Raw genomic sequence first — 15413 nt, 5'->3', positions numbered from 1 at the left:
ATGGCAGCAACAAGGAGTTTGTGCAACAGAACTCTTGGAATTTTTCTTATAATTGTGTGCTTGCTTGTTTGTTTGCTTCTTTGTTTATGCAGGTTGTTGGAGATACAGGCAACAGTGGAACCCAGAAGGAACTCCAACACCCTCATAGACAACATCCAAGAACCAACAACAATATCATGAGTAGTTGTAAAATGTTACACCTCCATCAAATCCATATACATACTGTGGGAACACAACACCAAACAACTACTCAGCCACACTCCAAACAACAACTCAACCACAGAGCTGAAGCTGAAAGTGCAGAATTGAAAGATGAAGTTCAACAGCATCAGCAACAACAGATGCCAAAACCAACACACCCATGTACAGCAACCTCCAGACTTGGCTGCTTGTGTATGTTTCTGGTTTTGTCTGTCTGTGCAGGTGCAGGTCTGCAGCAACCATACATTTGGACCACCATGCAGGTGTTCGAATGCAGCTACACTTTCTTCCACAACAAATCAAAGGCTGTTGGCTACTATAGCTCCATATACCTCCTATCTTTTCAGCCTCCTTAGCTGGTAATCATGATACTGATACAAAGGCATATTTCACCTGGATTTACTTGGTACGACAAGACTAAAAAGAGCAAAGATGAAAAGAATTTTCCATCCCATGCGAGATAGAAGTTTCGTATACTTGTTCTTATTCAATGTAGCTATGTCTGGTACGTAGCATAGTTGGAATAGGACTAGTGTAGGTTACTTTTCTTGTTTCCCATGGAAGGAGAGAGTCTCCCTCATTTATGCTTTCATAGTTGAATTGTACCGGGAGGAGTCCTCTCACAGGTTTACTGCTTTCTAGTCATAGTTAGTTTCTTTTTTGTATCGGGGATGAGTTAGCCGACCTTAATAGGTTAGCCGACTTATGAACCACCATAGGATCGGAGGTAAGGTTTATGTCCCCCTCCTTGTATTTTTATTTTGATTATTTATGTTAAGGCTTGGGGGTGTTGCTTAACCCCTGACTGTGCACGAGGGGTGGGAGCCTCGTGTAGGGTCTGTTCCCATAAAAAAAAAAAAAAAAAACACATCACAAGTCTACAGACCTCTACAGAGTGCTAGCCTAGTCATATGACGGGATAGGGCCCCGTCGTACCCCTGAATAAACAAACATTTATATCAAATGACCAGTATCAAAAGTTAGGCTCCGTAACAGTGGAGCACTTCCAACATTGCTGAGTGGAAACCCTAAGCTGGCAAATCTCCAAAGTTAACATCTGTACCTGTGGGCATGAAATGCAGCCCCCCGAAGAAAGGGGGATCAGTACGACATATGTACTGAGTATGTAAAGCATGGACTATAACAAGTAAAGCCATTACCAGAACAGAAGGTGCAAAAGTGAGCTAAATATCCAGAATATCAAAATGTTTTTCATAACCACAAATAATGTATGCAGATAAACATATGCCATATCTGGCCCCATTATGGGATGCGGTGAACAAAACGTGGTCGCCACCCAGTCACTGGCGCCACAACACAACATACATCAAGAGTAGGGAATATCTCCGTAATAGATCATATCATATCAGATGGTCATATCAGATCATATCATATCATATGTGTACATGGCACATCATACTCCACAAATCCCATGTACAGGTCGTATCTGTCCCCTCAGGTCGGGGCACGGCAAATAATGAAGAGAAGTACCCACAATAACAAAACCTGGCCCGGGCTCGGTGAAGGAAACATTAAGGCATCCATGAGTGAAGTAGTGAGAAACTATATGCAATTTAAATCATATTTGAGACTCGACGGAATAATCAAAATGAGCTTTCATTCAAAATCGAGACAAAAGTCATATCAAGTACCTTTTGAAAGTCACTATGGACTATATCAAAATAGAACTTCTGGGAATCATATATATGTATCAAGGCATAACAAAATATCTTTTGGAAGTCGAGAAATTGGCCATCCTAGTGGCTTTAAGAATAGGAACTCCTTTGGAATCATATGAAAGTCATATACTTGCTTCGTAAAAACCATGCCAAAAAGGGAGATTAGCTTTGTATACTTATGTCAAATCATTCTAAGAGAAGGAATAATATTTACATACTTATGCCAAAGACATGCTAAAAGAAAGCATAAGCCTTACATACGTATGCCAAAACATGCCAACAGAAGAAAACGTTAGCTTTACATACTTGTTATGGGTTACTTTTTATCCTGTTCGTCTCGTCGTCCTTTAAACCTAAGTAACATAAAAGCAATACGAGTATTAACAACCCTTGTCTTTCCAGCACCTTAGGCTACACATGAATATTTTTAGAACTCATCCCCTCGCTCGCCTTCTCAACTAGTTCCCTAACTAGTTAAAGAGTTAACGAAAATCGGGCAGCATTTCCCTTATAATGTGCCCTATCCGAATTTCCAATTATACTCCTAATAGCTACAGACAACCAAAAAAAATAACCTGCAGCATATATATATACAATTCACATCAATCTTATACCACATAAACTCCAAATGACTCGCTCGAAACCACGATACCAAAATAAGGTTTCTAGTTTCCATTTTGCAAAACCTTTAACCGTACGAAGCGGGGGTGTCATGTGGATAAAACCAGAAGCTCCCCCACCTATTTTAGGAAACATTTATGCCCTGCAACACACACCACACACCTGCAGACACACACCACAAGCACAACACCTTGCTTCGACTATAATTTAACTATAGCGAATTCTATTTGGTTTGTTTCGAACGTCGAGCAAATTTGTGGAATTTTCATATTTCCATCCACTTACACAATGTATAATACACTTCATAACAACAACATAAACTCCAAATTGAAAGGAAACCCCTTACCTTAACCTAAACTCATTAAACTCGCCAAAACTATATAAACGTGAATTCTGGACAACCTACTGTCTTGTATTGTCGCTTAGTTTCGAAGGGGTAATTGATGGAAAAATGATTTGTGACATAATGAAAGTTATAGACATGTGTCTTAGGGTCTCATATAATTTAGAATCACCCCTACAGCAATTCTATACCAAAAGATATGCCCAAAATACCAATAGTAGCCCGTGTAGGATTTCCGAAACGAAATCTGGGCAGCACCTCACCTATACTTCATCATCCTTTTTCGAGAAGATATTGGATTTTTTAGGCTAAATGAAAGTTATATCCCTATGAAATAGATTTCCAAAATATCTTGAATCACTCGAAATGAAGCTTTACACAAGGAGTTATACTAGTATTACTAACAACAGTCTCATTCCAAAAACGGGTTTGTTGACAAGAACGAGAACCTCCTCGAAACCCCAACTATAAATTTTATGTTTTTAAACACCATTGCTTAACCGAAGAATACCTTAAATAATTAATTTACGGAATGAAATCGGAGGGATTACCTTGCTTAACCAAATTCGTAGATCTCTCTCCATGTTCTCCAAGTTTTTCTCCAATTTGTTTTAAGTGTAAAGATGCTGAAAAGTGAGTTGATCCAGCAATACACATGTATATATATGTTTCCTTAAGTGGGGACATGTGGCATCCCCTAGGGGTGACACGTGGCAGCCCCCTAGGGCGCCACATCAATCATGCATCCAATCCAAAGCCGCCACGTGGCAGTGTGGGGGTCCACCCAAGCTGCTGCATCACCTACTTGACCCTAAGTAGGTGCATAACCTGCTTGTCCAAGTAGGTGCATCACCTGCTTGCTTCGAGTAGGAGGGTCGTTTCCTTATTTCTCTTTCGTGAGCTCGTAATCTCGTCTTACTTCAAGAGCCTATGTATTCCTTGCTACTTAAGCTCGACGTATACTCAAGTAGCTTAGTATGTAAAATGTCCCAAGTAATAGCTTTCACAAGTAAGTCAAGTTCTACGACTCACTACTTGACCTCCAACTTCTTCTGGTTTCTTATGACCTTATTTCCAATCTTCTCTATTATGGAGTATCTCCTTCTCCTTTCCTTAGGATTATTTGATAGCGTTATAGATTATCCGGCTCACATGACGACTTCTACGAAACTTAAGAGCCTTCCCAGAAACTTAAGAAGCTTAAGAAGCATTCCAAGGTACCAAAGTACGGGGTGTAACATCCGGCCCCATTATGGGACTCGGTGAACAAAACATGGTCGCCCTCCCATCATCGGTGCCATGGCACAGTATAACACAATAGTAGAGAATATCTTCATAACAAATCATATCATATCAGATGGCCATATCAAATCATATCAGATCATATCATATCATATCATATCCCAAACATATGTGTACATGGCACAGCATAACTCTGTGGCATAATATACACCACCCTATGTACATGTCATACCTGCCCCTCATGTCGGGATACGACGAACAATGCAGAGAAATATGCACGAAAACGTATCCTGGCCCAGGCTCAGTGAAAGAGTGGTTACGGTATACACGAGTAGAGTAGTGAGAACTAAATGCAATTTAAAATTTAAAATATTTATAAAGACTCGATAGCATGATTTCGATAACCAATCATATATAAAAAGACTTGAATAATGATAATAGTGCAAGTCTTTCCAATATCACGATAGTCTATGTAAAAAAAATAGTTTTCTGAAATCATTTCCATATTTCAAAATGTAATGGAACTTACAGAATAATTAGTCGTATAATATTCGGAAGAGTAGCAAAGAGTTTCTTTCAAATTCTACCTAACGTAAGCCTAACGGAATAACAAAGAAAATTCAGAATAGTGGGGCCCAGCTCAGTCAAATGAGGTGACGTATACAAATTACGTGCATTAAACTTCATAACGTTATTTATAAGAGTTTCAAGGTAGTCGGTTTCTATTTGTGCAAATTCTAGAAGTTTAGACAATTTCTTCAAAAATATTCATAAATACCTAATTCAATTTTATTGAATAAAAAAGGGGTAATTTTGAGCATCGATTCCGAAGAGTAGAGTCATTTCCGAGGCTTGTATCCAAACCTATTACACCTAGGACATGCCAAGAGAAGAAAAGGTAAAGCTTTACATACCTTATTGGCCTTTTATGCTTGTCCAAATTCAATTCCCGTTTCCTCCAAAATCTACAATTGGTCACATTTACCAATTACTATTTATAAAACTTTAAGAATTCAATTTTACCAATACTTGTCTACAAAAATTTCGATAGCATCTCCCCTATATATATGACAACTCCGAGATTTCAACTCGTCCACAAAATCAACAACCAAGCCAACCACAACACCAATACCATCAATAATTAATTTAAAATGCACCATAACATAAATTGGTTTCTTTTCCAACTAGTGCAACAACTTTCAACCCAACTTTGTATTTCTAAATAAATATGAATATTACATGTTCATAATTAATTTCAACTCATTCCAACATAAGTGAAAAGTATTCCAAGTAAGCTATTCAATATTCATCAATTCCATATTTCACTCAAAAATTCCATAAATGCAACAAAACTATTATAATTCATTTTCTTCTTTCAACTTCATAATCAACATCAACAATCCACACTTTTAACAACTTTACCTCCATAATATTATAAAATCATACTAAAAGTACATAATTCTCTACAACCCATTTCAATACCAACTTAACCCATTTAAGCTTCACTTATATTCCAAGAATCTCAACAACAATTAACAAACTATACAAACTTAATTTTTTTCCATTTCATCACCTAACCCATATTTCAAACTTCAAATAAATTCATTCAACTTCCCATTCCAACATAAATTGTTTTACCATAACTACTACTAAAATACTAAACAAAAATTTGATTCATCCTGCCTCCACAATCTTCATATACATGGATTTATACATATGTAAAACCCACCATGCAAACTCCCATATTTTCATAAATTCTACACATCTCTACATACTACAACATAAACAACCTTCATAACATAATAAAAATGAATTAATTCTTACATTTTTTTCTTCTAACTTCTTCAATCTAAAATTAATTAAACAAGTCTCTAATCTTCCAAAATAACTCCACCATGTTATAGAGGACCCTTAAATTAGTGGGAATACTAGAAGAAAATATTTTTGGGAGCAAGATTTCAAGGACCAATTTTTCCCCCTTTAGCCGATTTTCTTCTCTCTTTTTTTCTCTTGTTTCTTTTGTTCTTCACTCCTCTCAATTAGTCTTGAAAGTTCTAGGAACTTATGACTAAGTACCCTTTTATGTCATTCATCACTTGGATGAAAGACTTGGTCTTGGATCCTTGTCATGGACCATGGCAAGGTTGGGCCTATCTTCTTTATTTATTTTTTTTGTTCCATTTCCTTTTATGCCCAATCACTTAGCCCATATATTTTCATAAAACTACATATTGTGAAATTCTAATTTTTCTCTTAGCCTTTTCCAGTATTCCCATCATGAAATTCCTATTTTGACGTCGACCTTTTCCAATATTTTCATCACCAAATTCCAATTTTTCCCCTAACCTTTTTTAGTATTTTCACCTTCAAAATTTTCCTAACTGACTTACATATCAAACAAGATCAAAACATAACATTACCCTTAACTTGTTACAATTATCCCGAAATGTCCAAATGGGAAAAAAAATACGGGATATAACATTCTCCCCCCCTTTTGAATATTCGTCCTCGAATGTCGAGCCAAACATTTTCCTCAAGATTTCATACCGACAATATGGAGAGTTTCTCTATTTCTTTGCAATAACATATATATACTTTCATCGAGCAATTAATATCAGAATTCCAAAGGTTGCGGTCACCCATTTTATTTCCTCTTTCACTTTCCAGGGGGCCACCCATCCTAATACTACTTTCGTTCAAGCACGCTTAACTTCGAAGTTCTGATAGAATCTGGTGCGTTAGTGCTGGTATGACTGCATTAATCCCTTAAGGTCTCCACCAAGGGTTCCTCACACGGTCCCAGATACCGCGGCTTCTATCTGTTTATTGCTAACCTCGAGATCCATCCATCTCTTATGGAGTCTCATTTGGGGTTTTAAGCATTCCTATTTATATATGATAGTGTCAGTTGATTTTTTTCTCTTACGCTCGTATTTCTCTTGTCCACTTTCCCCCTTTAGGATGTAGCCATGTCATCCTTTATTTATTTTCAACTATTCACGTGCAAATAATTCTATTCCAATATATTTAGCATGCCGCATCATGTCTACACCCTCTGTTAGAACACCCCTACTTTAGGTTGTTCCTATAAGAAATCTTAGTACAATCATGGGGCGCTTAGAATTCTCGGTAAATAGTACACACTCTAGTCCAAGTACTGGTACTCAAGTCATATAACTAATATAGTAGTTTAGCAAAAGCCACATTCCATTCATCCCAATTTTTTTATCAGCCACCAATAGAGAAATCTATGATAATGTAAATTCTGGATCTATAAGTGCACATACATTTTAGGAAAAGGTCAATAGTGTACCTGTGTTCACGTCTGGTGATGCCTCCTAATCCTGCTGGGCGGCCAAAGCATAAGTATGGTTCGAAGGACCGCTAGAACCAGAGATTCCGCCACGGCCTCTATCGCGGCCTACTGGTGTAGGTACACCGTACCCCGTGGGGCGCATAGCTACCGAAGAGGATGATGACCAAGCAACTGATCCGGTAGGCCATGTTGTGCCGGCTAATCTACCCTTATACGGGCAATCTCTCATCACATGACTTGAACTTCTACAAGAAAAACAAGCCCTTGTAGCACAGTAGCACTCTCCAAGATGCTATTTGCCACAATAAGAACACTGAGGCCTGGGTGGCCTCGTCTGACCAGAGCCTCTGTCTAGCTGCGAACTAAAAACCCTAAAGCTCGAACTTGCTCCCGAACATACGCTGCCACCTGATATTTGGTCTACGGACTGTGGAGGCATACTCCATGCTGGCTGGGTGGACTGTCTGCTACTCTGTTGCTGGTATGGTTTGTCCCAGAGCTCTCCAAAATACCCAGCTGATCTGGCCTTCTTAGGCTGACTCCCGCTAAAGTCTCGGTCAAACTGGTATCCTCTATATCTGCCCTCCATGCCCTGAGCATATGCTTGAATATGGGCGATGTTCATTCCTGGCTGGGTATCCATCACCAAACAACTATCAACCAAATACCTATCTAGGCCTATCACATATCTGTGCATCCTATCAGTCATGTCAGCTACCAAAGTAGGTGCATGTCGGTCCAATGAGTCAAACTCTAAACTATACTCGCGAACACTACGGCCTCGCTGCCTCAATAGTAAAAATCTGTCTGCTCTAGCTCTCCGCATCTCAAGAGGCAAGAAATGACTGAAAAGCCTCCGTAAACTCGTCCCATATCGCTGGAGAAGCTAGTCTACCCCTGGACAACTCCCAGGACTCATACTAGTTAGCAGCTACCTCATACAGTCTATACGAAGCCAACTCAACCAACTCTGTCGCGGAAGCTTTAATCAGACGTAAAGTGCGCTGCATCTCCCTAATGAACTCCTAGGGGTCCTCTTTGGTCTTTGTCTCGAAGAACTCTAGAGGGTTACAAATCAGAAACTCACGAGCCCTCGAACTATCAGGTTTGTGAACCTGATCTCTGCCCAAACCGCGTCTGTGTTCCTGGCCTGCCACCAACCTAGTCAATAACTGGACCGCATCCTGCATAGCCCTGCCCTCGGCTCCTGGCTGTGGAGCTAGGGGCTCAGGTTCTGAGGCTCCGAAAAATGGTCGTGAAGCCACCCTCTGATCTGCAACTGAGGTTGCCCTAATCCCTTCTGATACTGGTGGCATCGCGGAGCTGGCTGTCGGGGGCACAGTCCCTAACTCAGGCTGAGATTGGGCGGTGGTAACTCTGTGGGCCTGACTAGCCTTACTTGGCACTGCTGATTTGCTCTTTTGAACAGCCGTCGCTTTCTTCGGAAGCATAACCGGAAACATAACAATTTGTTTCGTTAGGGAAAAAATCATCCTAATAATACGACTCTATCGCACGATCTAAGATAAGAAGAAAAGGTAATATCCTAAATGCCTTGTAGCCTCCTACTTATAGATGTAGTGCATAATACACCAATAAACAGGACTCTTCTAGATACGGTCTGTAGACATTCCGAGGACCAAACTTCTCTGATACCACTTTTGTTATGACCCAACCCCATAGATCGTGACTGATGCCCGAATTGGGCACCCTTATGTACCCTTAACCAAAATTAGCATACTATCCGAGTAACATAGGTAATGATCAAAAGGGATCTCTAAACAGATCACAGAAACATATATAGCGCACGAGGGTCGATAGGCTATCGCAAAACACACAAAACCCAAAACCATATATACAAAACCTACAACATAACTCTGTCTACAGACCTCTACTGATGTTAACATAGTCATATAACGGGACAGGACCCCGTAGTACCCCTGACCAACATATCCAAATATACAGAGATAAAGTTAGTACCAAAATACAAGCTCCGAACAAGGGAGCACTATCAACGATACAACAAATATCCTAAACAGGCGGATCAGCAAATCGAACTTCGGTATCTGCGGGCATGTAACACAGCCCTCAAAGAAAGGAGGGTCAGTACGAAAAATGTACCGAATATGTAAAGTATGAACTGTAATAAATAAAATCATAATCTGAATAGTATGTGTAGAAAATGAAATAAATGTTCAGAATTTCAAAATACTTATCATAATCACAAATCATATATGCGAAGACATATGCCATATCCGGCCCCATTATGGGACTTGGTGAACAAACCGTGGTCGCCCTCCCATCATCGGCGCCACGGCACAGCATAACACCAGAGTAGAGAATATCTTCATAACAAATCATATCATATCAGATGGCCATATCAAATCATATCACATCATATCAGATCATATCATATCATATCCCAAATATATGTGTACATGGCACAGCATAACTCCGTGGAATAACATACACCACCCCATGTACATGTCATATCTGCCCCCTCACGTCGAGACACGGCGAACAATGCAGAGAAATATGCACGAAAACATATCCTGGCCCAGGCTCAGTGAAAGAGTGGTTATGATATACACGAGTAGAGTAGTGAGAACTAAATGCAATTTAAAATTTAAAATATTTATACAGACTCGATAGCATGGTTTCGATAACCAATCATATATAAAAAGACTTGAATAATGATAATAGTGCAAGTCTTTCCAATATCACAATAGTCTATATAAAAAAAATAGTTTTCTGAAGTCGTTTTCATATTTCAAAATGTAATGGAACTTACGGAATAATTAGTCGTATAATATTCGAAAGAGTAGCAAAGAGTTTCTTTCAAATTCTACCTAACGTAAGCCTAACGAAATAACAAAATAAAATTTGGAATAGTGGGTCCCAGCTTGGTCAAATGAGCTTACGTATATAAATTACGTGCGTTAAACTTTATAACATTATTTATAAGAGTTTCAAGGTAGTCGGTTTTTATTTGTGCAAATTCTAGAAGTTTAGACAATTTCTTCAAAAATATTCATAAATACCTAATTCAATTCTATTGAATAAAAACAAGGGGTAATTTTGAGCGTCGATTCCAAAGAGTAGAGTCATCCCCGAGGCTTGTATCCAAACCTATTACACCTAGGACATGCAAAGAGAAGAAAAGGTAAAGCTTTACATACCTTATTGGCCTTTTATGCTTGTCCAAATTCAATTCCCGTTTCCTCCAAAATCTACAATTGGTCACATTTACCAATTACTATTTATAAAACTTTAAGAATTCAATTTTACCAATACTTGTCTACAAAAATTTCGACAGCATCTCCCCTATATATATGACAACTCCGAGATTTCAACTCGGCCACAATATCAACAACCAAGCCAACCACAACACCAATACCATCAATAATTAATTTAAAATGCACCATAACATAAATTGGTTTCTTTTCCAACTAGTGCAACAACTTTCAACCCAACTTTGTATTTCTAAATAAATATGAATATTACATGTTCATAATTAATTTCAACTCATTCCAACATAAGTGAAAAGTATTCCAAGTAAGCTATTCAATATTCATCAATTCCATATTTCACTCAAAAATTCCATAAATGCAACAAAACTATTATAATTCATTTTCTTCTTTCAACTTCATAATCAACATCAACAATCCACACTTTTAACAACTTTACCTCCATAATATTATAAAATCATACTAAAAGTACATAATTCTCTACAATCCATTTCAATACCAACTTAACCCATTTAAGCTTCACTTATATTCCAAGAATCACAACAACAATTAACAAACTATACAAACTTAATTTTTTTTCCATTTCATCACCTAACCCATATTTCAAACTTCAAATAAATTCATTCAACTTCCCATTCCAACATAAATTGTTTTACCATAACTACTACTAAAATACTAAACAAAAATTTGATTCATCCTGCCTCCACAATCTTCATATACATGGATTTATACATATGTAAAACCCACCATGCAAACTCCCATATTTCCATAAATTCTACACATCTCTACACACTATAATATAAACAACCTTCATAACATAATAAAAATGAATTAATTCTTACCTTTTTTTCTTCTAACTTCTTCACTCCAAAATCAATTAAACAAGCCTCCAATCTTCCAAAATAACTCTACCACGTTATAGAGGACCGTTAAATTAGTGGGAATACTAGAAGAAAATATATTTGGGAGCAAGATTTCAAGGACCAATTCTTTTCCCCCTTTGGCTGATTTTCTTCTCTCTTTTTTTCTCTTGTTTTTTTTGTTCTTCACTCCTCTCAATTAGTCTTGAAAGTTCTAGGAACTTATGACTAAGTACCCTTTTATGTCATTCATCACTTGGATGAAAGATTTGGGCTTGGATCCTTGTCATGGACCATGGCAAGGTTGGGCCTATCTTCTTTATTTTATTTTTTTGTTCTATTTCCTTTCAAGCCCAATCACTTAGCCCATATATTTTCATAAAACTACATATTGTGAAATTCTAATTTTTCCCTTAGCCTTTTCCAATATTCCCACATGAAATTCCAATTTTGACCTCCACCTTTTCTAATATTTTCATCACCAAATTCCAATTTTGCCCTCAACCTTTTCTAGTATTTTCACCTCCAAAATTTTCATAACTGACTTACATATTAAACAAGATCAAAACATAACATTACCCTTAACTTGTTACAATTATCCCGAAATGTCCAAATGGGAAAAAAAATATGGGATATAATACTATTGATGCAGAGGGGAAAAGTGATAGTCTATGCTTCAAGACAACTTAAGATCCATGAGAGAAATTACCCAACTCATGACCTTGAGCTGGCAGCTGTGGTATTTGCTCTAAATATTTGGCGCCACTATTTGTATGAAGTGCATATTGACGTGTTCACCGATCATAAGAGTTTACAATACGTCTTCAGCTAGAAAGAACTCAACCTGAGACAAAGGAGATGGCTCGAGCTACTCAAAAATTATGATATAAGCATCCTCTACCATCCAGGTAAAGCTAACATTGTTGTTGATGCTCTTAGCAGGTTGTCTATGGGTAGTACTGCCTATATAGAGGAGGGGAGGAAAGAATTGGCTAAAGAGGAGCATAGACTAGCTCGATTGGGAGTTCATCTGGAAGAGAACAATCAAAGCGGAGTTAATGTTCAGGATGGGTCTGCATCCTCACTTGTGGCAGAGGTAAAGGAAAAACAAGACCAAGATCCCATCCTTCTCCAGTTGAAGGAAGTTGTTCACAAGCAAGAGGTGATGGTTTTTACCAAAGGGGGGATGGTGTGTTGAGGTACCAAAATAGATTGTGTATACCAGATGTCGATGATGTTCGAGAGAGGATTATGGCCGAATCGCATAGTTCTAGATACTCTATTCATCCTCGCTCTACAAAGATGTATTGTGACTTGAGGGAAGTTTATTGGTGAAGTAGAATGAAGAGAGATATCACAGAATTTGTTTCCAAGTGTCCGAATTGCCAATAGGTTAAAATTGAGCATCAAAGGCCATGTGGATTAACTCAAAACATAGAAATTCCAGAATGGAAGTGGGAAATGATCAACATGAACTTTATTACGGGTTTGCTGAGGTCCCAAAAGCAACATGATTCGATTTAGGTAATTGTGGATAGAATGACGAAATTAGCTTACTTCTTGACAGTTAAGACTACTGACACCACAGAAGATTATGCAAAATTATAAATTCAGGAGATTATCAGATTACATGGGGTCCCCTTGTCTATCATCTTGGATAGAGGAGCTCAGTTCACTTCCCAATTTTGGAAATCCTTTCAGAAGAGACTGGGTTCAAAGGTGAATCTTAGTACGGGCTTTTATCCCCAGACGGATGGCCAAGCAGAGTGCACTATCCAGATATTAGAGGATATGTTGAAGGCTTGTGTACTTCACTTCAAAGGAAATTGGGATGATCACCTACCTCTCATAGAGTTTGCATATAATAATAGCTATCATGCAAGCATTTAAATGGCTCCTTATAAAGCTTTGTATGGGAGGAGGTGTAGATCACCAATTAGGTGGTTTGAAGTTGGTGAAGCTGAGTTGATTGGGCCTGATTTTGTTCACCAAGCCATGGAAAAGGTGAGAGTTATTCAAGCTAAGATAAAGATAGGCCAAAGCCATCAAAAATCTTATACCGATGTGAGGAGGAGAGACTTGGAATTTGAGGTGGATGATTGGGTGTACTTGAAAGTGTCACCCATGAAGGGCGTCATGAGGTTTGGAAGGAAAGAAAAGCTTAGTCCTCGATACATTGGTCCTTACCAGGTTGTGCGGAGGATAGGGAGTGTCGATTATGAATTAGAGTTACCCTCGGATCTAGCCGCCATTTATTCGGTATTTCACGTTTTAATGTTGAAGAAATACTTGGGAAATCCCTCGTTGGTAGTCCCCATTGATAGTATTGGAGTTAAGGATAGCTTTTTCTATGAAGAGGTCCCGTTCTAAATTCTTGATCGCCAAATTCGCAAATTGAGGAACAAAGAGATTGCCTCAGTCAAAGTTTTATAGAGAAGTCTATTCATTGAGGAAGCCACATGGGAAGCGGAGGAAGATATGAAAGCTAAATATCTGCATCTATTCGTGCCTATCGATGAGAATGTTGAAGGTAATATCTATTTTCTTGACTTGAATTCGTTTGTGCATTTTGAGTTTGGATAGTAATTTATTTGAGAATTTGATTGGTTGAATGACTGAATTCTGATTGTGATTTGTACCCCGAGTCCATCCTTGGTTTACTCGTCATTCGAGGATGAATGATCCCAATGGAGAGATAATGTAACACCCCCGTAAATTCTTTACTAAGATTCAGACCCTTCTTTGTATATGTATGGGATCGAACTCGACTATTGTGAAGTGTATGCAGGAGTTAAGATGAGTTCCTAAGTAATTGAGGAGCGTTAGAGGTAATGTGGGGTCATAAAGGATCCCTAAGACCAAGCTAAGTCCAAAGAATTCGTCTTGACTAAGTTTTAGAATGAGTTCATTTAAGGGGTCGACTTCTAACGACCATATCTCTTGGAATATGACGATCTAGATGGCCCATGACCTATTAAATTAAAGGTCTTAGAGTCTTCTTTCCAACTCCGCCAATATTGTAATTTTTGGAGTTTGGAGTCAAAAGTTAGAACTATCATAAGACGGACTGGTACTGCAGGAATTTCAGGCCTGGGTGGTAACCGCTGGGAACATAGGATCGCTCCAGGAACAAGCCTCAGTAGTTTGGCCCCTGGCGTGGCGCGCCACTATGAGATGTGCAGGGTTTTTAAGTCTATTTTCTAGAACCCAGAAAATATAGGCTTGGCGCTGTAAGGGCGCGACGTGCCACTATTGCACCATAAAACAGCCTTAGTAGTTTGGTCCTTGGCAAGACGTGCCACTATCAGGTGTGCAGGTTTTAAGCCTATATTCGACTTGGCGTCGCAGTCACGCGACGCACCACTATCGCGCCAAGAGTGTTTTAGCCCTTTTTCCAGATTTTTGAAGAAATGACAAATTGGGCATTTCTTAAATTATATATATACACTAGCCTTGGACGTTTTTGGACCATTTTTCAGTTCATCTCTCCCTCTCTAAAAAGCCCTAGAAATTCCCTCTTTTCTCCTTCAAATCTTTCTCCAACAAGGATTGCCATCAAGAACTTCAAAGGTTCAAGCCTTCCATTGAAGACCTAGCATCAAGGTTTCTTCAAAGTCTTCACCAAGGTATGTAAGGCTACTCAAATCATGGGTTGAGTCCATCCATGTGCCCTACATCTTCTTTGAGGTCGATTGTTCATAAGAATGGAATTTATTGGTAGGTTTATGTCCAACTAGGTCTTTTCATCTATTATCCTAAATTTTATTATGTTGATGTTGTGGAGTCAAGAAAGTGATGTGCTACATATTGGTATGAGTTGATTGAGATGAGAGTTTGAACATATTTCGTTGATTCTTCTTAACTATGTTGACTATGCTAAATATGTTAACTTTCTTAAATATG

Source organism: Solanum dulcamara, chromosome 5 (assembly GCF_947179165.1).
Source record: "Solanum dulcamara chromosome 5, daSolDulc1.2, whole genome shotgun sequence".
NCBI lineage: Eukaryota > Viridiplantae > Streptophyta > Magnoliopsida > Solanales > Solanaceae > Solanum > Solanum dulcamara.
Note: the sequence above shows the minus strand (reverse complement) of the source record.